At 39.7% G+C, this 24636-nt stretch overlaps 1 protein-coding gene and 1 non-coding gene across 2 annotated transcripts in view; both read right to left on the bottom strand.

The window, feature by feature from the left end:
• Window positions 1-24636, bottom strand: part of LOC139729622 (uncharacterized) — a 76897-nt gene that overhangs the window by 25187 nt on the left and 27074 nt on the right. The gene's annotated exons all lie outside the window — the stretch shown is intronic.
• Trnap-agg (transfer RNA proline (anticodon AGG)) lies at window positions 11911-11988 on the bottom strand. Its single transcript has one exon. It is a non-coding gene; the product is annotated as a tRNA-Pro (tRNA).

Below are 24636 nucleotides of genomic sequence, written 5' to 3'. Positions count from 1 at the left end.
TTCAGCGTACTCCCTCCCCTACTCTGACACGGTGTACCCTCGTCACCCCTAGATCCAATCTCCAACAAGTCGACCCCTCACCCACGCCTCCAGCCAGTCTGGCTGAGCGTCGGTAAATACGTTTGAGAGAAAATAGAAAAGTTCTCCCAGCAAAATATGTCTGTCCATCCCGACGGGATATTTGCACATTACAGACACAAACTTCAATTACTGGTATTTGCTCAGGAGCCCTTTACATATTGTCATCCTTAATCTGTTCCTATCTTGTCGGGTGACAGTCGCCGCAAATTCAGCATCCATCTTCATTGCACCCTGGGTTGTGACAGGAAAGAGGGTCTACGTGGACATTACCCAGAATGCCTCAGCTACATCAGTGACAGCTCCTTTGACGTATCCTTACTCAATCCACTGACCTGATTGTCATGTCAATAAAAGTACAATGTATGTCAAATATTTCCATGAAGATATAGAGATGACATACATCGATAAGGTCCAGCAAGCCATCTCTCACTTGCCTGAAGGAGAAATTCATTAGACAACATACTAAATGAAAAAAATGTATTTGTGTACCTTCAGAGGCATACATTACTATGGATTACCGGTAATGTTTACCTGAAAGACTGGGTAGTGTGGGATTCACGGGTGGCCTGATTTATTAGCTGCCCATTGAGATACATTCTTAAGATATGAACAGCACAGATCGGTAAATATGTGCATCCAAACGTAAGCTCATCATTAACAGTCCACTCCATGTGAGATTCTTTGGATATGTGTGTACTTACAATTATCATGCATCCCCAGACTCTCATGTATATAAAAAGAACTAATAGTGTAGCATTTCACTAATTTCTGATCGCAGTTACTGTGATATTTTCTGGGGGTTTTCCTGGAGTCGTTCATCTCAATAGGCAATGGAAAATAGTGTGTGTGTGTGTGTGTGTGTGTGTGTGTGTGTGTGTGTGTGCGTGTGTGTGTGTGTGTGTATAGGTTCTCTCTGAGCTCATCATTGATTTGAGCTCTGTTAACCCTTTAAGGCCCACCAGATTTAATGTCACTGACACTACTCAAACAAGTCATTGATAATAATGACAGGGTTAACATGGGGCTAGAAAATCAACTGATATGCCACAGTACAGGGCAAGCAGAATACCAAGTGGTATTTACTTTTCCTAGGCAAATTTAAATTCCATTCTTGTAATAATGTAAGTATGTTTGAACTCCTTAACTCACACTATTACCTAATCTAATCAAAGCACAAGGCCCACCATAATTAAGTGAGTAAATGAACCATTATTGCTTGATATTCATTGATTGGTTTCAGGCTAATATGAAGACAGCTGATGAACACACAGCAGTGAAGGTGATGGACTACCCCCAGTCTTTTTCCCACCTCCCTGAACAGGGTGGATCCATAATAACTGACACGTTCTCTAGAACAGGCCTCTTTCATTGGCCAAACTCTCAGCTCATGATCACGCCAAAGATACTAAATGCAATTAGCCATATTTGTGTGTGTGTGTATGTGTGTGCCAGGGTAAATCTGCCTGTCTGTCAGTTTGTCTCCTATCAAAAAGTTGTCTCATCAATCTAATCATCACAGTTTGGTTCTGACACCTTCAGATCTGAGCGATTCCTAATTTGCCTGATTGCAAAGCTCTGCAATTTTAATGCTGATTGTTTTGTGCGTGTATACATATCATACATACATAGTCTTCTGCTTGGCGGTACTGATTGCATATTGACCGCTGTTGTAATGACTTCTGTACTAATGGTTGGTAGCTGTACATGTTCACTGATTGCTGAGTAACGAGCGGTCAATGACCTACAAGGGGCCTGCCTTGTGCACCATAGCCATTCCTATTATAGGACTGTATCAAACACTTGTTCATTAGCAGGAAGGTTTTTGTAGAGATGGGGACCTCTGATACCACTGCACTGATTGTGATCCGGAACCGCATCCCTTTACTGATTCCTTGGAGGGAGTGGCCATGGTAACAGGAGGAACTGGAATAATGTCTTGATTACATCACATCTATGCTCTCTCCAGTGTAAACTTGTATGTGCAGACACTGTTCATGACAGTATCCGCTCATAGAGCAGGGTATGGTTTGATTGAAGAGGGCCGATGTGTGTTCTATCACAGTCTACAGTGTCTGAGTCAAAGATAGACAGAATCCTGCAAACTGTGTCACATATCATGACACCCAATGATCTCAGCTTAGAGAGTTCACTTCAAATGAACTGTATCCTCAAACACTTTATCAGCAGACAATTACTCTCTAGATAGACCGTTGTACACTAAAAGATGTAGGGTTCTCTGGACTCTAGGAGAGAAATCAATTATTCACAGTCTGTCTTTCATGGTAAGCCCCATATTTCATTCAACATAACTTTCTCTCTCTGATGTAATGGCTATTTACTATGACAAATGAAACACAAAGGAAAGAAAAGAGGGTGGCTGACAAAGAGAGTTCAAGACGAAAAATACAGGCACAAATTTTCTTTCTTTTTGTTTTTTTGAGTTTATTGGCTTTTCGTTCAATGCCTTGTCTCCACTTCTGCATGAATTCCAATGACATACAAGCATGACATGATGTGAAGATACCCATCTATTTGGCTGCACCCATTATGGTTCAGTATTTGAATCATGTGTGAACAGAGCACACCATGCTATGGGTCTACACTCTCATCTACTTCCGATAACCTCACTGATTAGAAGCGAAAACGGCAATTGCAAAATTGGCCTCGTCCCCTGTCTGAAACGACAGGGCGGAAAAAACGTAATCAGTCAGAATCGAGCTCTGCTGCTTGTCTATTAATTTGTCGGGGATCGCAGCGGCTGGTGAGCGGAGGCGGGCAATGATTAGAGATGAGGTAGGAAGAAGGTGGAGATGAGATGGGATGAAGTTTTGGTGGAAAGGATGAGGAACAATATTTGAAATAATGAGGGATTCTAAGTACAACATGCCAAAACAGGCAGACAAAGCAAAAAACAGAATGAATAGATGAAATAAATGGGGAATTTCCGATACAGACAAACACAAAAAAACAAAACAAAAATCAGAGCAATACACATCCATCTGCGCTCACTGGCACATGCTCAGAGACAAAAGCATCAATGAAGGAGCCTAGCGACCGAGAGAGAAAATAATCATTGAGATCCCTAGCAGAGGCTGGAGAATGTAGGCTGAATAATGCATGAGCAAGTCAGTACAGTCTCAATCTGAAGTACACATAATCACCAGCCTGTGACTTCAGCAGAACGGGTTCCGTTTTTGTGTTTGTGTTTCTTGGGAGTGGAAGGGCACATGCAAAGGATAAGGAAAAAGAAAAGGACAAGAATTGACGACCAGGGAACAGGTGGATCCAGAGACAAGCATCTACAGGTGTATAATGGGGAGGGGGAACAGGGGGAGGTAGGTTTTAGGATGTGAATGAGATGGAGCTCTTTTGATGCAAGCCTTCTCATATCCACAAGATAACATCCAAAGATGATAATTGGTATCAGCACAGCATGGATGCAACACATTCAACCACAGTTCAAAACCTCTCCATGAGACGGGAAAATAGGAATCTTCAAATCTGAAAATATGAACTCTTTTATAATAAGGTGCAGTATAAGACAAATTGAATATTCATCGCATGTTTACTTTGATGCTCACATCTTTCAGTCAACAGACATGAAAATTGTTCTACAATACTACATTTTGCAATCATGTGCTGAATGCTTTTACGATTTCAGAGTTATGAGAACACCTAATTGCTCTCAAGGACCTCGAACAGTGTTCACAAAAGACAAGCTGCATTGTTTGAGGAAAGGAGGTGGTGAGATCAGAGCTGGAAACTATCTCAGTGGCATATGATGGACAAGTTGTTTGGAGTAAGTAATCAGCGAAGAGGCATAACAAGACAGGAAGCAGCACTCTACACAGTGATAGGAGCAGAATAGATTGAGAAGGGACTTCGATGAAATAGATTACACAGGACATCCTTAGGCAACAGTACCATACTCTTCATCTTTGTATTTTACATATTGCAAAGTACTAATATGGTTGCAACAGCAGGGCTTACGTAATTTGTCACTGTACATAAAGCTAAACAAACAAACAAATAAACAAACAGGCCTAATGAATATGGAACAAAAGAATAGACTATTGGCAAATATGAAATCAAACAGAAACAATGAACCCGTGCCAAAATTGATACTCCTTAACCTGTTGAAGACGAGTACCGAGTATACTCGAACAAGTGTCAATGGGAAATATGTGTTGTAGCAAAATCAGCCCATCCTTAATGGGTTAACAAGAGCCATGGGTGGACGTTCTCTAGAATATTTAATGAAGCGAGCTTTGCATAGCAAGTTCCTGCAGTAGGGGCATTTATACTCTCTACAAAAAATCAAGCGAAAATATTCGCTCTTGAAGGAGTGAATACACAAAAGAGTGAATTTAGAGTGAAATTGGAGTGAATTTTGAGTGAAAATGTTCATTTTCACTCATTTTGGAGTGACCTCAGGGATCACTCGAAGATTTGGGAGTGATCCTTGGGGTCACTCCAAAACGAGTGAAAACGAACATTTTCACTCAAAATTCACGCTAAATTCACTCAAAATTCACTCTTTTTTGTATTCACTCATTTAAGAGTGAATATTTTCACTTGATTTTTTTTAGAGAGTAGAAGACATTTAATATTCAAGGTAAACTTGCTAGGGTAGAAGGACTATGGATAAAATCAGCAGACAAAGAGATAAAGGATGAATGTACATGCCATAAGAATGATTATAGAAAAAACAAAATAAAAAACTAAGGCCAAGTAAAAAAAGATAGTAGTTTCTCGTCCGGGTTTTTTGAGCAAGGCGATGAGGGAGGTCCTTACTATTTGATATCTTACTATTTTTTCGAGGATTGTCAAAATGAAAGTAATACGTGTTTCTCGTCCGGTAATTCTGAGAAAGGTAACGAGAGAGGGCTTTACTATTTCTATATCCAATTCATGAAATGAAATATCACTCTGGTAGCTGTGTTATGAGAGACCAGTTCCCAAGTGTATGTCTTGCCTGCACTCTGTGCATTTTCAAACAAATAGATTATGTACCATACTTGAAATGAAACTTCATGCATGCAGAAATACATTTGCTTTTCCTTTCCACTACAGATGTCAAGGGATCTGCATTTCTTCACAGTAAAATTGTAGCACATTCAACTGGAAACTGGCTTGTACAAATGCAAATGGATGTCAAAATGATACTGATATGGCATTATAGCATTAAACATTTAAAGACGTTTCTTCATGTTCTAAAAAGACATTTGATAATCACTCATCATTTGGATGAGGAATGATTGTTTACCACACTACAGATGATGCGACTCACGGCCGTGTCCGTGAATTTACATGTACATCGTAAACAAAAGTATCCCGCAGAAATACGAGACAAACCAGAATCCGTGGAAAAGTTATTTATTTTGTAGATACACCCATCTGATAATTCTACATTTGCTGGAAAAGCCCATTCATTTTCTCTTCGAAATAGAACAATACATCGTCGTCAGATGCAACGTTACAGTGCACGGGCTTCTACACATTCGAATGTGTTCATGCGTGCGTGCAGGCGCTGACAGACCAGGGGATGGTACCGGTGACCGACCCTGGACAGCTACAGACACGACGCACACGTTGTCTTTGCCAATACGGTGCGGCACGACGGCCACTGCACCGGCACCGTACCTTGACACTGCACACACATGCACATACTGAAGTAGTCACAATGACATGAAAATGTATACAAACTCGATACAATCCTCACAAGCATTTGAACAGCACAATTCACGCTTGAAATATGAGAAACGGGAAAAATACGAACAATGCGCGAAATATGCGTGGAATATCAGCGATTGATCGCAAAAATGTTGCCGCTATCACGTTCACGACGTACCGAGTGCGCTGTACATCACAGCTACTAGCCCAGGCCGCGCCCGCGCCCATCCAACTACAGTTCGACTGCTTTGTGGGTCATTCCTTCTTGCCGAGCTCGCAGTGTGAAATGCATGCGTTATAATTATACGCACTACAGAAGCTACTACCTGTACTACCAAAGTAGAGGACGCAAGGCGTAATTTGAAATGAGACATCACGATTGGTAGGTGAATTGTCGATTTCTTTTTCGGCGGCCGAAAAAATAGTAAATATCAAAAAAGTCGATGCGGCAACTGAAAATCGATGCGGGCGGGGAGCGGGCGGGGAGCGGGCTGGGACGAGAATTTTGAATTTCTTGGTATTTTCAGCGCCATTTTGAAAATAGTAAATAGTAAAAAAATCGACGCGGCGGCCAAAATCGATGCGCGCGAGGACGAGAAACTGGTTTCTTTTTTTACTTGGCCTAATGACATTGATTCCTCACATTCATAAAGGAGAAGGCGGATGAAGAACCCTAGATGATTAATGATGCATGATTACAATGGCAAAACGGTGACTCCCTGATAGCAGAGCAAACCTATGTTGACTGTATGGGAGATGCTAACAGATTGCTCCATGAGAAATGGCTGAATTGATGGAGATGAAAATATTGATAAGAATACCAGGCAGGCTATGAAGAATGTTGCGATGGATCAGAATGATAAAGTTTCAAGGGTCCAAAATATTGAACTCTGAGAATAATTGATGGGAATCTAAAGGGATATTCTTATATGAATATTCTGGAAAATTTTGATTGATCACAATTGTGAGATCTGCATTGGTCATTAATGTTGAATGACATATTATAATCCATACAATGATGTCACTCATTCTCACAATTCAAACTTTTTATTTTAACAGTAACTAATACAACAGCTGTGTCAAATTTATTCAATGAAATGTACATTTATATCTGAGATAGATTTGAAATATGATGATAATTTCAAGAAATAAGTCTGATAAGAATGAAAGTACAAGAAAGTATGATCTTCAAGAAATACAAAATTTACTTTTCTTTGGAATCAACTTCCTTTGAAGTCCTTTAAACTTTCTGGCAATGCCATTCCACTCAAATCTCACTATTCAGATACAGAAATGAGGAGATTTTTACCTTAATGCAAGGCAATAATGGCATAAATATCATATTCGCAGACCCAAGTCCAATTCAAATCGCTCTCCAGGCTTAAGCTGATTTCATCTAACCCTCAAACCCTGACCCACTCTATTCCCCTCCCCTCCTTCCCCCATGTCCCACCCTTCCACATCCATCTACCTCTCCATCTTTGTCTACGTGAGGAAATCCATTCTCATGTTTCAGGATGGGGAAGCACATGGTAGGGACAAAGGAGCATGGCAGAGGACAAACATGGCGTGACGTCATCGTTTGGTTTCACACCTCCCTCTATTCATACCTGGCTCCCCTAAGTCCCATCCCTGTGGGGAATTGCCCCGCCAGAACCTCACACCCACTGGGGCCTTCTCCTCTTCCAAGGTTTGTCCAGGAGGAGTAGGAAGTACTTAGGGTTCGCCAGCTACCAAGGCCATAGACACGGTTCAGCCCTTTTGTCAGGAGTTGCTCCAAAGAATGAAGTCCCTTCAAGTTTTGAAACAGCAGTTTTTCATATTTCCTTCTCTTTCTCTCCCTCCCTCCCTTTTTTTCTCTCTCTAAAATTCAGGAAATCAAGCACACTTAAAATGTGACCATTTGCAGAGGAAAAGAAACCTCTTTCCTCTTTGGAAGAGTTTATTTTTATTTTTACTTTTTGTTGAGGAACTCTCCTTTGACGGTCTTCTATATGTCACATTCAGCCAAAAGGAAATGGATATAACTCATACAATATGAAATCACTGGGACCGAAATCCCGGTGATCAAATTGCTGATATATTTTCCATCATAACTGAAAAAAAAATATCAATTTGCTTGCATACTTTCTACCATCACTGAAAGAGATCAAATAACCTATATATATTTCATCATGACTGGAAAAAAAAACTTGAAAAAAAAATTTATATGAGCAAAAGTGGGCCTCCAGTTAAAAAGGGCTGAGAAGCCTGGCTTAGGCTGTCCTGGGTTTCAATCTTGAGAGATGATTTGGAAAAAAAACCTCAGAGTTTTATCTAAATGTGATATCAACTCTTTGGATGTCAAGAATCTCATATCTGTACACGGTATCTTAGAATATACTACATGTATGAGAGATCGCAACTGATTAACAAATTGCCCTACATCGACATAAATAAGTACTAAATTGATCACACTGAATTGATCTGTGTTTCAGGAGCAGCCATGACAAAAGAAGTCATGGGCATAAACACACAACACTGATCAATTCAGTCCTTCTAATCATTCACGTCAAACTCTAAAACTCTTGAAAATATCTTCTCAATTTTCTCGGCACATTTTGAAAGGGTTGACAATTGCACAGCACAAATTTAAGAACCCGCGAATTTGGATTTGAGCCGCTCAGCACGAAAAAATAATCACATGAAAATACTGACGCTTATAGTACTAGGGATACTCTTTTCATCTGTTTTGGTAGATAATCATTGCAACTAAATACTGAATTAGTTGTTATCACTTGGTTCACTCACAAAGGTTTGCTGATGAAAAAATGATCCATACTTGAAACGGCATCCACGAAGCCAAGCCTTGAAATAACACTACACGGAGAATTAAAAATTGGGGGGGGGGGGGGGGGTTGCTACTTGAAAAACACTTTGATAAGAATGAAGCTCTCTTTCAGATTCATCCATCAGCAATTTCAACTAAATAAGAAAGATTTTGTAATTGAGTAAATTAGGTAAGCTCAGGCAAAGAGCATGTTAGTAGCTGATCACTCTATACAGGTGAATAGGTTGCTGCATACAGCCTTACTTAGTTTCAGTACAATTACACCAGAGACAAAAATCTACCCATAAAAGGCAAAACCGTAGCAGACTGGGCAGGTAATCGGTTCAGAAAATCTGATTAACTGTAAGCAGTGAGTAGCTGTATTCAACGTGGAGTTGACTTTAAGGTCTTCCCTCTGAGACCTTGGAGACGTGCAGTTGTTCCTGCTCCACAAACCTTTTATTCTGGGCAGAGATGGTTGTTGAGCTTCAGGTATTGTACATCGAAAGTATCAGTTAGTAAAGATGTCCATTTTGGAGTAAACAAGGGTCACCTGCGGTCATAGCTATGTCCAAAAATAGCCCCTCTCTCTCTACAAAACACAAACAACGGACAGAGATACTTAGCTGAAGAACTCTATCCCTTCCGGATTACAGTGCAAAAAATCTCAAGAACTAAGACACTGATTGCGACTCTTTCAGCACATCCTTCTGGCTTTATACTCTTTTAAAGAATATCATATACTTGTTTATAACTGGTACAGAAGGTGATATCTAATCCTAACTTAAAGATTTAAAGAAACTCTCCTCTCCCCCCCCCCCAAAAAAAAACAAACCAAAAAACAACAACAACAACAACAACTCAGAGGCATAAGATGAGCAGCCTAATTTCTTGTTTGAATGTTCAACGAGCATTATACCATTATATTATGAAACTTGAGAATGATGAAATGTTCAAATTTCATACACATCTAGGTGCAGAAAGAAACATTTTCATAAAAAACCGGCAACCATATTGCTGAATTTTACAGGTAGCTAGCAATGACACAGTGATTACTTTTTGTAGATGAATCTTTCATCATAGCTTTAACTTACACATGGCCACAGCTTTAATCAAACTGCAAAATTACACTCACACAATAGCAGTTCTGCGATCATCAGAACACTTTGTAACAAATTGCTGACACTGAGGAATGAATGCAAGAAGACAAATTGGCTCTGCTCCTTCTCACAGTTTATTTCTTCTTGAAATTTGAGCAAACAAAAATGCTGGGGGAGAAAGAGAAAGAGAAAGAGATGGAGAGAGACGGAGCTACAGGTTCCGGTCACACATCTCCTTCCCCCATCACAACGGATGACATTTGTCTTCCCGGTTTCTCTCCTTCCTCACACCATCACGAAGCAGGAGATGTCAAAAGCAAACAGCAAACCTGGAATTCTTCTTCAAACTCCCATCCCACTCACGTCACCAGCACACGTGAGTCTCTCACCACCCCCCCCCCCACTTTCTTTCTTTCTCTTTTCCCAGTGCTATACCAATCTCGACCCTCTCCAAAATCAACCATTCCTATTCATTTTCATTTTTTTAAAGCAAACACCACCGCCTTCCCTACCATCTCTCATTTTTTTCCTTCTCTGCTTCCTTTGATTGCTATCTATCCTTTGCATATATACCCTCTCCCTCTCTCTTTCTCTCCCCTCTATCTCTCACAGTCTCTTGCACTCGTTCTCTCTATCTCTATCTATCTCTTTGTCTATCTTTTCTGTTTTTCTTTCTTTCCCATCTCTCTATCTCTTTATATCTTTCTCTATTGCTCCATCTCAATGTCTTCTGCCTGACTCTTTTCCTCAATTTAAATGAACTTCCATTCATTTCCATTGTATGTGTTGACCTTGCACATATTTTTCTCAAAACTGACATGTTATTCTTGCAGTTTGTAGCGATTCCAGACCGCTGAGTAATGATTTTTCACACCGAGGTTCAAATATTTATGTTGAAAATGTTTACGCACTGCTAATGGAGGCTAAAATACACACAAGTTGCCATGTTCCACCACAGGGCAGAAAAATCATTACTCCTCAACAAGATTACAAAGTAAAAAGTGTGTTGCAGTCGTCAACGTAGTTACTGACGTGCTACTTCAGAAACATATAATTTGTCATTGTCATCTGTATCATTGTCAGAATTAATATTGACAGTACAAAGCATGCAGTCAAACACTAAAGCTACAATTGCCATTTTTTTCCCAAAATCATGCATAGCACTGTTGTTGAACCATTCCATATCTGAAGCAAAATGACTGAATTCATAACATCTTCACTTCTGCCTTAGACAGCAGGCAGAGTTTGCACTGATTTGAGGTGATTCAAATAAAAGATTCATTTTTGTTTTTGTATTATGCTCTAGGCTTTCTTCACTGCTTTAGAGAACTCACGATAATAATTTTGTGTGGGGAGACTTTGCTGTATTTATTGATCATTCTTGGCAGAAAGTTTGAGGTTTACAGCTTCCAAATGCCATATAATCTTAACCAGCAGGTACCGAAACTCCCATTACATCCATGTATGTGAAACAGGTCTCCCTCGTCGGAAGATTTGATGTATGGTAATCAGCACTGTGTCTAATGCACCTTATTTGTCCAAGCGATCTGAGTTCACCGCCGATATTCAAAATGAGCGCATCTATCGTGAATCATCCTTCTGCTTAATTACACAGATTCCATTTGCATTTTCAGTCAATACCCTCCGATACAGAAGACAGGGTACCTGTGTTTCCTAGTGTGTGCGAAACAAGTGGTGTTTTACAGATCGAGTAGTTTTTCTTCAATAAAGTGCTGTACATAACATCTACAAAACATTAAAATGCTTGATCATGAATTGTAATGAGATATGACATCATGTAAGGACTATTCTGTTGTTAAACCCTTTCTGTGCCTGGGACTTTAGACAGTGTGCATAATGCCTTGGGGTTTTCTGTGCCAATCAACACTGAAAGCACACAAAAGGTTAAATGAATAAACACTGAGTAAGAAGTTTCTTCTTTTTTTTTATATTGAAAGCAACTCCCATGTAGAATCTACCCACTACCATGTATCTCATTTCACAGATCTTTAGAATGGCTTTTAATGCATCAACTGAGATGCAATTCACTTTAGTATGTAGAATTTCTATTATGCAAATGGAGAGTGCAGAGGAATAAACCTCTTAGTTCATTCAAGAATTTCATCAAAGTCATATTGTCTAAGTATATCAGGATAATCATGATGTAGTAGATAGCAATTTTGTTATTATCACACAAAGGTATTCTAAGCTTAGGAGAGTTATTAGTGGAAAATTAAGCAAAGAAAATGGAAATCCATCGGGATTCGAACCCGAGACCTCCGGATTCCTAGCCCGGTGCTCTACCAATTGAGCTATAGAAAGCCCTTAGGAGATTTATTCCGAAAATGAATTACTATTTGTTTCCTCACCAAACAAACTACAGTATGTATACAGTGAATATAAGTGAAAAGCCAGTGGTTGTATCAATAATGTTGTTTATATCCATGTAGATGCCATACTTCATACACAAACCCACTTGTGCAAGCCAAAGTTTATACTGCATGTATCATAAGATGTGATTTGGATTGATCCAATGTGTCTGGTGGTTCATTCGGCTTTCAAATGTGATCGTGTCTCTGCTATGCAAAGTGCCATTAATCCTGCTTTCCTGCCTTCAAAATTTCAGGATCAATTTGATGTGATTAACAGGTTGGGACTACAGCAAACTATGTATCTATCTAACTATTTTATGTTGCCCCCTCTCTCCCTCCTTTCACTCTTACTCTTTATCTCTGTATGCCCATCTAAATAGCTTCCTCTCTTCAGACAATGTTGCATTTTTATAATGATGATGAATGACTCTCTGTCAGATATTATGCATCACTTGACGGAGCAAAAAAATCAGGACAAAGAGAGAAAAAAGAGAGAATAATTGCACATAGCTTGGCATCCGTGACATGGAAGTTACTACTGTAGATGGCAACTTGCTTGTGGACACAATCATTATGCCCCTCACAATTTCTAGTTAAACCAGAGTTCTGCAAGAAGGTCTGGAGCCAAAGACTATCAGTCGCCATGGAGACTTTGCATAGAAGATATTTTTGTTTGCACAAGAAGGTGTTGGTACACACCATAGTAGTTCAATTTGCTCGTTGCTCATGCAGATGAAGTTTTCTGCTAACTTGGCTTTGACAGTAACACCTTCAGGTTTACTTGCAGTATGCTCCTTATCATATCTCTCCCTCTCTCTCTCTCTCTCCCTCTGCCGTTGTGTATGCATGAAGGTATCTATCCCTTTCACTGTTCATATATCCCTTTCTTATATGTAAAACGCAATATGAAAGATATGCCCATTGGAAGTGCAGCTTTGGATCAATTTTCCATAAAGTTTGTATGAATCAGAAGTTGCCGGAAGGATGTTCTTCCCCCCGCCTTGGTAAGGAGGACGCTCAAATTTGCAGAGCATGACTGGACGTAATAATCCACTCCCGTTGTAGTACACGCTACAAGCACAATGTCAAACATGAATACATCGCCAGCCTATGGCTTTCCATTCCTGTCACGTTGCACATTACTCTACCAACCATATCCAGCAAGTTTGTTCAGTTATCAGTCTTATGTTGCTCTTTTCAAAAGAGAAAGAGAAGGAGGAATAAAAAGAGAGAAAAGGGGAAGAGAGGGGGAGAGGGAAGGACGCCCCCCCCCCCCCCGGAAAATCCAGAGAGAGAGAGAGTGCAAGGGATGTACAAAAGCGACGAACAAAAGCTGCGGATACAATTTCCTCTTAAAGGTCTCCCCTGCACAGTGATGCTGAATGCTGCCCCATTGAAGTTGGTCCAGCGGTGGCCTAACAGTGATATGAAGACTGACTGCCTTTTGTTTGAGACACTCTTTGGATCCCTCTCACTAACTGCAGGGCAATTGCAGTCACACATGCTACTATCTGGTAGTTCTAATATCTAATATCATTGCCTACCCTGTAGTCATCAGCACAAAATTAAACAATGTGCACAAAATCCAGGCCTACAATTAGCCATTTAAAAAAAACCAGATTTCCAAGGTCAGACAGAAAAAAAAAAATGAATGAGATTGAGAAGAAACATGGTCTTGTGTCATTCACATATCACCTGAGAAATTATTTGGATTGGCAGCATTCTTGAGCTGTTTGTTTTTGCCTGAAACATTAATGAATTGATAATAGGTCACAAGTAGTCAGCAACTTGGCATCTTACTTGATTCCAGGGTAACTTGGATATCCCTAATATTCCTCAATGAATCAACAAGATAAATTGTTCTTAAGTCACAATGCCCCCTCCTGCCCCCCTACCCCTCCTCCTCCTCTATCTCTCCTTTCACATTTTCCTTGACCTTCTCCTCCACTTTTTCCTATCCCTCTCCCCCTTTCTCCTCTAGTCTATCTCTTCTCCTTCCTCCTCCCTATCCTCCTCCGCATCATTCTCCTTCTCCTCTTCCTTCTCTTCCTATTTCTTTTACTCCTCCTCTATCTCTTCTTCTCCTCCTCCTCTTCCTCCAGAGCACACGAATCAATTACCGCCCCTCCCACTCCTTGGTTCTCTTCCTTGTCACTCATCCCGTCCCATGTGCACGAACAGGTCGCTCCAAATCCCTTCTTGGATGCAGACGAAACCAGACTCAGACTATTTGGGCAGACATGAAAGAAAAAAAAAAGTGAATTGAACTCTGGTGGTATTGAGGAGCCACTTTTTAAAGGTCCCATCTCCTCTTTGGTACCAGCTACAGACCAACTGATCTCCCTCATCATCACGTCTGATTCCACTGGGCACATCTGTCTGCACGCGATCCCACTAAAATTAAGAGTTTGCTTGTGCTTGGACCTGATTATGAGGGTCTGAAAAGGTTCTCACACTGGAGTGGGAGTCAAAAGGAGGATGTACAGGAATAGGCTCCAAAGAGAGGGTAGGGGTATGTGTAAGAGGGGGAGAAGATGAAGAGGAAGAAGTAGAAGAAACAGATGAGCTAAGGAAAGTGAAAGAAAGACAGTCAAGAAAATAGATGGATACTAATATTCACAGTCTTGCCATTAAATCCTCTGTTTCATTTACTGAAAAAAGTAGCATGGTTATGCATTCAAATTCTTCAATCCTCTTCAGACCATCATCTGAACACTAAAGATCAATGTAGGGTGGTGGCGGCACAGTTAATGAGGCAGCCACTAATGAGATGCTGGGTGTGGTCACTGCCAACCACTATGTGCTTGACAAGTGACCTGAACAGTCAAAACTCTTTTGAGCAGCTCAGCAGCATTGGATAGTTGAATAGATAGTATCAAAATCACAACCACTGAGTACATGGCACACTGATTTCACATTAGTTGCTCTTTTAGTCCAGTCCGGCAAGAACTACTTTAACCCGGTGAGGACGGCCTGATTTTGCGAAAACACGCATTTCCCATAGGCGTCTGCTCGAGTAATACTTGGGACTTAAGTTCCAAAAAAATATCCCTTTCTGTGTTATGTTATAGTCATACTCTTTAGAAAATCATATGGTACTGCAAGACTCAGTTAAAACCTGAATTCCTGGCATTTCTGAGGGTGTGATATTTGTGAGGTAAGCACGAAATCAATTCATTTTCTGAAATCAAGGGAATCGACATAATATATTAACATGGAAATGAAGTGATCAAATGACACATGAAGTTACTTCCCTGCCTTGATGGGTACGTGCATTCATGGGGATAGACATGTATTTGAGGAAGCAGGGATATCCTTAACATTTGCCTGGTGTAGAGTGTAAGATGTTGTAAAAGTCTGATGTTACCCCTGTCTTTTGTTCATCGTTTGCTCGCGAGTCCTCGCGTGATTGTCACCGACACGTGTGCGCTCGTATCTTGCCACGCACCGAAAGGTATCTCTGACACGTTTGGACCGAGCAAACATCCATCTCTGTCGGGCGCACACTCTGTCCACCTCCTTCATTACTTTGCTCATCCACTCCCCCTTACTGGGCTCTCATGAATGCATGATAACATGGACGTTTTCACAACAGCAAACAGGACAGAACTGTGGTTCATTCTCTTTCACCAACTTGCATGAACAGCTTTCAATAACCATCAGCTGAGAGGCGGAACAGAGTTTAATTCTATGGATTACCCAAAGCATTAATGCCATTCTGTTTCTCAATTTGCAATTTTGTTTCAAAAGCAGTCAATATTACCCTGTTTATACTGAGCAAAACACAGGTTCTGAAGCCTCCCATAGCAGTCCCAAGGAGCCTTTCAGCTCAGTATAAACAGACAGACTTCAGAAAAGGAGACCTGTGCTGGTCAGGTTCTGAAACCAGCTACAGGGGGTGGTTTCAGAGCAGCCTTGAAGATCCTCGGCTGCAGTATAAATGCTAGGGGGTTCAAGAGGCCACTTTTTGGCTGAACCGGAAGTTATCACTGAAGGTCATCGGCAGCTAACATTCAAACCAGCCGTTGCAACCAACCGCTGCTGACAAATGCCGCACAACTCGCACACTTTTGCGCTCAATCATGTTTGTCGTTATGTAAGAAATCCAAAAGCCTGAGCCATGTATCGGAGGAGAACTTTGTTACCATGGGAACGGAGTCAGTTGGACCTGCTCAGGCAAAATCAGCCCGAGCAGTATAAACAGACAAGAGACCACTTTTTCGAGCAGGCTTTCGAAGCTCCTCAAGAAGGCTCTGAAACCCGCCGGCAGTATCAACGGGTATAAATATCCTGAATTACAAAAGAAAAAAAATATTGCCTAACTAGACAACTTCTTCTTCCCTTTCTCCCCCTCCTCTCTCTCCATCTTGTTACTAATCTCCATCTATTTTTAAGAAATCTCTATTAGACTTTAAATGTTACAAATGAAGTTTGTATCTTCTGATGAGTCAACATTTTTACCTCCCTCTCTCACAATCTTTTCTCCCTGTCTCCTCTTAGTTTTTCTTTCTCCATGTCCACATCACTTTTCCATCTCAATTTGGTGAGGTGTTCCTCAACTTGACGAGCAGCATCATGCATGTGGATGTCACCATGACACCTGATAGGAAAGCATTCACCATCCTGTTTGCCTTTTATCTTTGCCCGTCAATATTGACTTAATCCCACCTGAAACAAAAAAATGGGGAAACCTTGGCGCTGGTGTCTACGGGCCAACAAATTAACCGCCACGTTTCTTTCTTTCTTTCGCAGGAATCCCACTGAGGGCAAAGGGCAGATAGAGTTGGACACGTAGGGCAAGGAGCATATTTGGCAAGGAGCATGTTTTAAGATCTAAAGGGAGGAAATACCTTGGCATCCAGACTTGAATCACAATTCAAATGTCTGCTGTTAGGCTTTACGAAAGAGGTATCACACACCTCTTTTGCTTTATCAAATGAGGCAAGTAATATATGTGACTGAGAGGATTGTATTCACTCAGCAAATTGAAAATAATCCTTTCTTTCAATGTTTCACTGAAAAACATATCAGGGTTTTTTGTCTACCATTGAGATCATACAAAGTATACTACTGAGAAAGAGCAATTTTTATCTAATTCAATCTGAAAATGATGATATCATAATGTACATCAATGTAATAGTTCATACTATCTTTCTAAGCACTGAAAAACACAGTAGGGTTGAAAGATAACAGTTAAAGGTTTATACGTACAAATGTAAGCTCAACCAGATTTGGTAGCTTCGTTTAGTGTCCAGATACAAAATTCTACAAAAATCTCATTTATCTTCTCTCTTTCCCCAGCTTTCTTTATCCTTTTCTCATGAACAGTTCATATTAGATTTATAAGTTGTGCGGTGATGGTTCAATAATTTTTGCTTTTTACACTGTACAAAGTTTCAAGTTTCATGAACACCTCTGCTGCTCATAAGATAACACAGAGGCAAAAGGAAATGATATAATTCACAGCAAACAAATTGTATCATTTCATCTATATTTCCTACCATTTCCAGGATGGACATCCAAGGTGGACATATGGACAGATCTTAATTCTACAGCACAGGTCTATTTGCCAACTTTTCAGTCAACTATAACGGACAAGTCTGCCTTTTGAAATGGGTTTGTTTCATAACTTATTCCCAGGACGCATTACAGTGTATGTAGATAGGCTTCTGTGCTTCTTCTGAGCTCATCCAAAGCAATTACATACAATGTCTGTGCAATGCAATCACCTGCCATAGAAAATTGGCCTTGATAAGGTGAATGAGGCATTCATCCCTATAGATATTGATCCTAGCCATCAGCTTACATATACTTTTCTGACTTTTAGAAATTGAGAATTCATGCTTCATTGCATGTATATCCCACAGGGTAGACCCAATCATCTGTTTATTCAACAAAATACACAGCTACTGATCCCCCAAAATGAAAAATCCAATTGTCATATAATACATCTTATGAGAATTTTATTTTTTCTTCATGTATTTTTTTTTGGGGGGGGGGTGTGAGTAAAGGTTAGGAAGGAAGGGGTAAAACCAACATCCAGGTCAGACAAAACTAGTTATAATCCTCTTTTCCGATACATTTTCCTGAACTCCCTTCATAATTTTCCCTGTTGATACATAGATGTGTTCATAGTGAGCTAAAATATTGGTATGTTTAGACTGAAGTATACTCCCACCCACTGCATGGCTAACCTTTTAGCCTCTTGGGATAAACATGGAGAGGGTCCATTATCAAATGCCAATATTTCTATGCACATAATGAGCTATGTTTATGGGCCATTAGATATTCCCCTCATTACCAATCCTTCCTCGCCGCATTCAGACAACCTCCAAACCAGGGCACTGACATAAAAGCACATGCCTATAAAAGGCCAAGGCAAGGAGATTTGTTTGGGATATTTGAAGCTCCTAACTGATATCAATGGTGAGCAATTTGTAACAATTTAAATCAATTTCAAATAAAACTAAAGTGGGTAATCTGTACCATCTTTCCCTCCAAACCACAAGGTAATGAGGGTAAGGGGAACTTGACATGGATAACTGGTTTAGGTTTGCTTCCCACTTTCTTCTCACATCACTGATTCCATAAAGTTTAGCAAAATCTTTGGAATTATACTGATGTGGATGTACAAATAATAAGAATTCAACAAAAAGGGGGAAAAAAAAAAACACCCCTGAGTTTCCCGTCATCGCGCATTGTAAGGAAACAAAAATCTGCAGCAAGCAGCAATCTGTTGAATTCTATTGCACCTTTCATCCCTATCCCATCTGGTGTAAAGTACCAGTATAAAGCAGGTAATTTACTTCAAAGAGTATTTGGATTTGAGGAAAGGGAGAAGGTAATGCCTTCTGTTGCAACCTGTAAGGCATTTGTGGGAGAGGTCTTGTAGATGTCGCAACAAAGTTTACCTGCACTTTGTGGACAAGCACGGGAGAAAGAACAGGGGGGAAAAAGTCCTGGGGATGAAATCTGCGACCGGAAACTCAAGTCAGAACAGAGGATCAATGACACTAAGGATTGTTTGGTTGTTTGGGGTCAGGAAGTTATGGTGGAGTGAACCCATTTCATGCTTGACTGCCTTCTGGATCGCAGGGATAAGAGAAGTGGGACTAAGCGAATGAGAAGTCTAACCAAAACAGAATGTTGTAGTGAAAAGACATAAAAATGGAAAGTAACTTTGCATGTTACTGCGAAGAGCCCTGTTTTACTTTCCTTAGAAGAGAGATTGCCACACAGAAGAGGTAGCCTCATGAGGAACTGGTGGAATTAAAATAGCACATCAGCACAAGTTTGTGCCAACTTCGAAACAAGGCAAGCGAAAGTTACAGCATGGAATTTTGTACATTGTTAAACATACTTTTCCCACATGATATGTGAAAGATCTACATAACTCTGAAGTAAATGACAGGTATTACACAAGTGACATCACATCCATATGACTTTCTAAATCTTGCTGCTTCTCTGCCATAATTACCCATAGATTTGATGCACGGTAAATCTGATTCCGATAAGTAATGCGGAAAGATGACCCTGATGGATAGTTGTGTGATCATGCCTGAACACTATTTGAAAAGGTGCAAAGGAGAATATGGAGTTCACCTAAACCAGCCATGGTCATGACAAATGAGCTCCATGAAAATAGAATACACTTTTCATTAAGATTTTTCTATGATCTCACTTTATTAATGATAGGCAGTAAAACTTTGATGGAAATTAAATGTACAGCTACAGTACAGAGCAGAAGAGAAGATGACTTCAAAGACTGCTGAACTGTTGAGTAGACTTCACCATTTTCAACACAATAAATGCTCCTGATCAAATTGCTCATCTTGCTTACCAAGCAAACTGGCTGCTCATGAATGAGCAAGGCACACCAAATCTAGAGGCCCGGATATGAAATATGAAATGGAGACCACCTCATGCCAGTTTTGCAGTAACTGCCACCTTCATCCATCGTCATGGGAACCATTTTGGAAAAAGATGAGGAGTGAAGAACGAGATGTGTATCGGCAAATATGTACTGACATAACAAGAGTGTGTAATAATAGAGAGAGCTGAGAAAGAAATGGCTCCAATTCCTCTTTTACAGAAGAAAAATCAATTGGGTTGAGACTGGATCACGCCATGCTCGGAGCTCTCTCAGGTACACCTAATGAAATCCTCGTCTTCCCTGGTGGTGGGTGCGAAGAGCGGCGACCACCGACTGAGCCCTATTTAGTGAGTCATCATCCCAGGCTTTGGTTCCTTCCTCAAGGCTGCACACCAATGCCATCCTTAATGAAGAAGTGAGAGAACATCACCTCCTGGTGCCCACTTACAACCAGTTGAATAATCCCTAACCAATTTCTCCTCCTTCTCTTTTTTATCTTTTTTTTTTTTTTGCCTCCTCAAATACTTTCTACAGATGTGTCACTTCTACAGTCATACCAATTTCTTCATCTCTGTGGAGTCCACACAAATACAGGTTGTACCATCAACACTATCAGGCAAGATAAAAATATGTGACCTTCACATTTGGGAAAAAATAATAGTTAAACTCCTCGTCTATTTTCAGGGGGAAAAAAGAATCCTCAGTGGTTACTACTGTGTGAGTAAATATAACTGAATGATAAGGCACTTGGACAATTGAGCTAGTCAGAATTGTGTGCGTTTTTCACATTGTTTGCATTTCAATGGCCAAATTGAAGTCACTTGAGATCGGACTTGATTAAATCAACAAAATACTTACTGAGTCACCATAACCACTTCCAGGGTAAGTCATCATCAAGGAAAAGTTCGGGGTGAATGACAGGATGCTGAAAATGTTGTCCCAATATCTCTTGAGTCTAGTGATTGACAGATTTCTGAATAGTCTTTAGCTGCTCCTTTTTCATGATGGATGATCCTGATTGTTGTCCATTATGCTTGTAGCTTACATCTTCTGTAATAGATATCCCTACTGTTGGATACAAGTAGTTTGCAAATCATATGCTCTTCAAGATAATGATGATAATTGTGCCAGATCTATACGCATTTTTAGACTTCAACTTCTATCATGAGAAATCCACACATCTCAGGCATGCTAAAATCTTTTCTGAAGAAACCTAGCAGTTTACAGGTATACTTAAATTGAGCAAAAGCCCAAAGAACTTATCACCTACTGTGATTACAATCCATTATAATCTTCATCTAAATGAAACATACATGAATGAGACATACCTTCACAGGAACATTTAATGATTTGTACAGATTTCTGTGATTCCACTTGCACTGCAGACTCCCTTCATGTCATTCGATCCCAATCAGCAGTAGTATTATATACCAACTGTTCTACAAAGATATAAATACTCACATTCTAAAATTATTCTGATGGAATTCTGCTTGTAAAGATAGTCTATTCATTCACATTCTTTTGTTGTTGTTGTTGTTGTTGTTGTTGTTATTGTCAAAGAATGTGAGACTATGCACAAGTTTTGACTTTCATGACCCTGTAAGGTGACCATGTAGGTCCTGACGAATATATGCATCACATGAAAGTCTGGACAACAGACTAGGCAAATGTCCGCCTGCAATGGCACGCAGCTTTCGGTTCTCCCCCGCTGTGGTCGACTGCTGGCTGGATGCAGACCCCTCCCCTTCCTTAGCAACGAGGGCTAATGATGATTGGGTGAAATGAGGCAGCATGAAGATGGATGCAAGGATGGATTAATGATGACAGAGGGACAACTCATTAATGGCCAAAATGGATGGGAGAAAGGAAATGCGAGACAAATGAACAAACATGCAACGTTATCTCAGGGACTAAGATTGTTCAGTTAACTGCCCATCAAGGTAATCAAATGTGATTAGCAATTTCAAATTTATGACTTAATGGATTCTTTAACTTATCTCCTAGTTTCCAATGACAAATCATGTAACCAATGTAGTTTTAATCTAACAGCATTGAATGTGATTCATTTTATGAGAACATATACTCACACTTGATAAATCATGAAAGAAACTTACTTCTAAGATACAGCAGCTTTTAGATTAATAACATAAGATGAGAAAAAAAATGCCATAGTGCAAAAAGCCTTTATCAGAATACATTATAATCATACTATATTCTTGCTGTTATACACCAAACAAACATAACAGGCAATAAATCTGGAATCGCAAACCATTATTCCATCTCACAGCACACCATCAAATATATATCTCTTGAAATTCAACAATTTGATTTACATGTGTCTAGTTATTTTTCAAAGGACTGAATTTCTATAACTGCATGAACTCAACTTTCTTTCAGAGAACAGCAAACTACTCCTGTGATCGACAAAGTCAAAGCTATATTAAATATCTTCTATAAAAGATGGCATCCAAAGAATCATCAGTAATCAATTCATGGAAAAAGGCTGCTAAACTGGATGTCAACATATGTATAATGAGAAAGAAAGAGACCCATCCATTGATTAATGTCTGTGCATACTTGTCTTGACAAGTAACAAATTATCTATAATTCAAATCAAATACCCCGAGAATGCATTATTTCGACATACTCATGCACAATTAAACAAAGTTTGAAGCTGAAGAACGAGATTCTGCTTTCATTTTGAGAATGACACTATCTGTCCAGCTGCTGTAAGGATTGATGCACAAAGAATTGATTGGCACTGATTCCCCAGACCATAATTAGTGTAACAGGTAGCAATTGACAAGAGAAGATGAGCGAAATCACTTCTCAGCAGGAAAGTCGGAGGCATTCTGATTGGGATGTGCTGACAGGTGAAATATAAATGCACAAACCATTCATCAGTTTTCTCAATCCACCATCTACAATCAAACTTTAGGCAAGAGCCATTTCCGTACATTCTGACACACTCATCGAGAAACAACAGATATTTTCCCCCAAATCACATCAGAATCTTAATCTACCCTGCATACACTGTACGCACTTTCTCACTGATGAAGTAAGCAGTTTAGCTGACAGTAAACTTGTGGAGACATATCAATAGAAAGATAATTCTTTTTGGAAAGCAAAGGGCTGTATGAGAAATATACTTCTCAACCTTTAACTCCTATTCCATCTGACTGCTCCAGTTTTTATGTGAAAAGAAAAAACTACTGATTTTGAGAGCATAGACCGGATACTATCATACAAAGTGCAAAGTATTTTGTGTATATTTTCTGGAATGAAACTACTCACTGACTAGACTTTTTTTTGTTCTTCTTCAGATAACTTTGCATCACTTCACATATGACTATAGCTTCATGTTTCTTTAATTTCATGTTTTGTTTCATACACAAACAGGGCAGGACAAACATTATATCATTCATTTTTTTTCTTCTGTTTTATATAGCATTACAGAGTAAAAACATGTCACTAGAAACAATCCCAATATAATATGATAATTTGCATCTGTACAGGACAAGATATGGGAAACTGGTAATAAACACTGAATTATATTTCTTCATTTTCACAATATCACAAGATATGTAAAATCAAATGAATGACAGTATGCTTCAAGGTTATCATAAATGAGCCATGGGGAAATTAACAAATGTAGAAAATTGATTAAATCCAATGGGCAAGCATTTTTCTACGCCAAGCACCGCACTCGTACACACAATTGAAAGTAACCTAAGAAACAGCTGCATGCTTTTTCAGCAAACCATAATCAGTGACTACACTGTAGCTAGGCAAGCAAAACAGCACACATGGATATGGACATGTGGATAACATCAACTACAAGTATGTAATGTGAGCATAATCACTGACAATGTTTCAAAACAATTAAAATCTAACAGCAAAATTATGAATTGTGAAACACTTAAAAAAAGAGGATGCAATGACATTTGTTCGTGTAGTCTATAGACTTAGAATATTTGAATGGCCATATCTCCACCTGATAGATAAATTCTACCAAGGTATTGTTCTAGTGATTACACATTCATTCCCTTAGGGTGCATCTTTTACCCTTCTTTTCTACCTGTCCAAGTCTTTCAATGCAAGCCAAGTCTCTAATCTACTACTGCTGTGAGTGCACTCAGGTTATTGCAAAAGCAAACATTTGAATCATCTTGAGTTATCGCAGTTCGTTTTACCGGTAACGTTCAGTTTTGTTTGCACACGCTCAGCACAAAGAAAATTGGTAAACTGTTGCTATGTGTGCATGTCGTTTCAAAAACAGCGTAGCAGGAGTGTTTGGTATTTAGCACTGCAATGGCTGGCATCGTACCCTTCATGCTTGTTGTTACTAATCAAGATTTTAGAGATGTGCTAACACACAAATTGTAGTACACCAAATCAGGAGATTTCAACATCTTTGCTTCCTTTTGCTGTGGATGGAGTGCTCTTACAATCTCATATTACAACTCTCAGAGTGTTTTGAAGAACATATTGCCCATGGAAAATGTTGCAACTTTGACGCCCCAAAATTAGCACCTATAACTGCAATGGTCCATTTCTCTGATCCGTAAATTGCCTGAAAACTGCAGGACATAAACAGTTATACGTGCAGACCAGGAGACACAATCAATCATCCACCTCGTTTTCTGGGCTTGTCGGTAACGAGCACGCCGTTCAAAGCTGTGATGATGGGAGGTCTCACGTCTGCCAGGAAATGATGGATAAATGAAA

Source organism: Diadema antillarum, unplaced genomic scaffold (assembly GCF_040938485.1).
Source record: "Diadema antillarum isolate AM-2024a unplaced genomic scaffold, OU_Dant_1.0 seq00000248_RagTag, whole genome shotgun sequence".
Taxonomy (NCBI): Eukaryota; Metazoa; Echinodermata; class Echinoidea; order Diadematoida; family Diadematidae; genus Diadema; species Diadema antillarum.
Note: the sequence above shows the minus strand (reverse complement) of the source record. Positions and strands in the feature narration are given on the sequence as shown.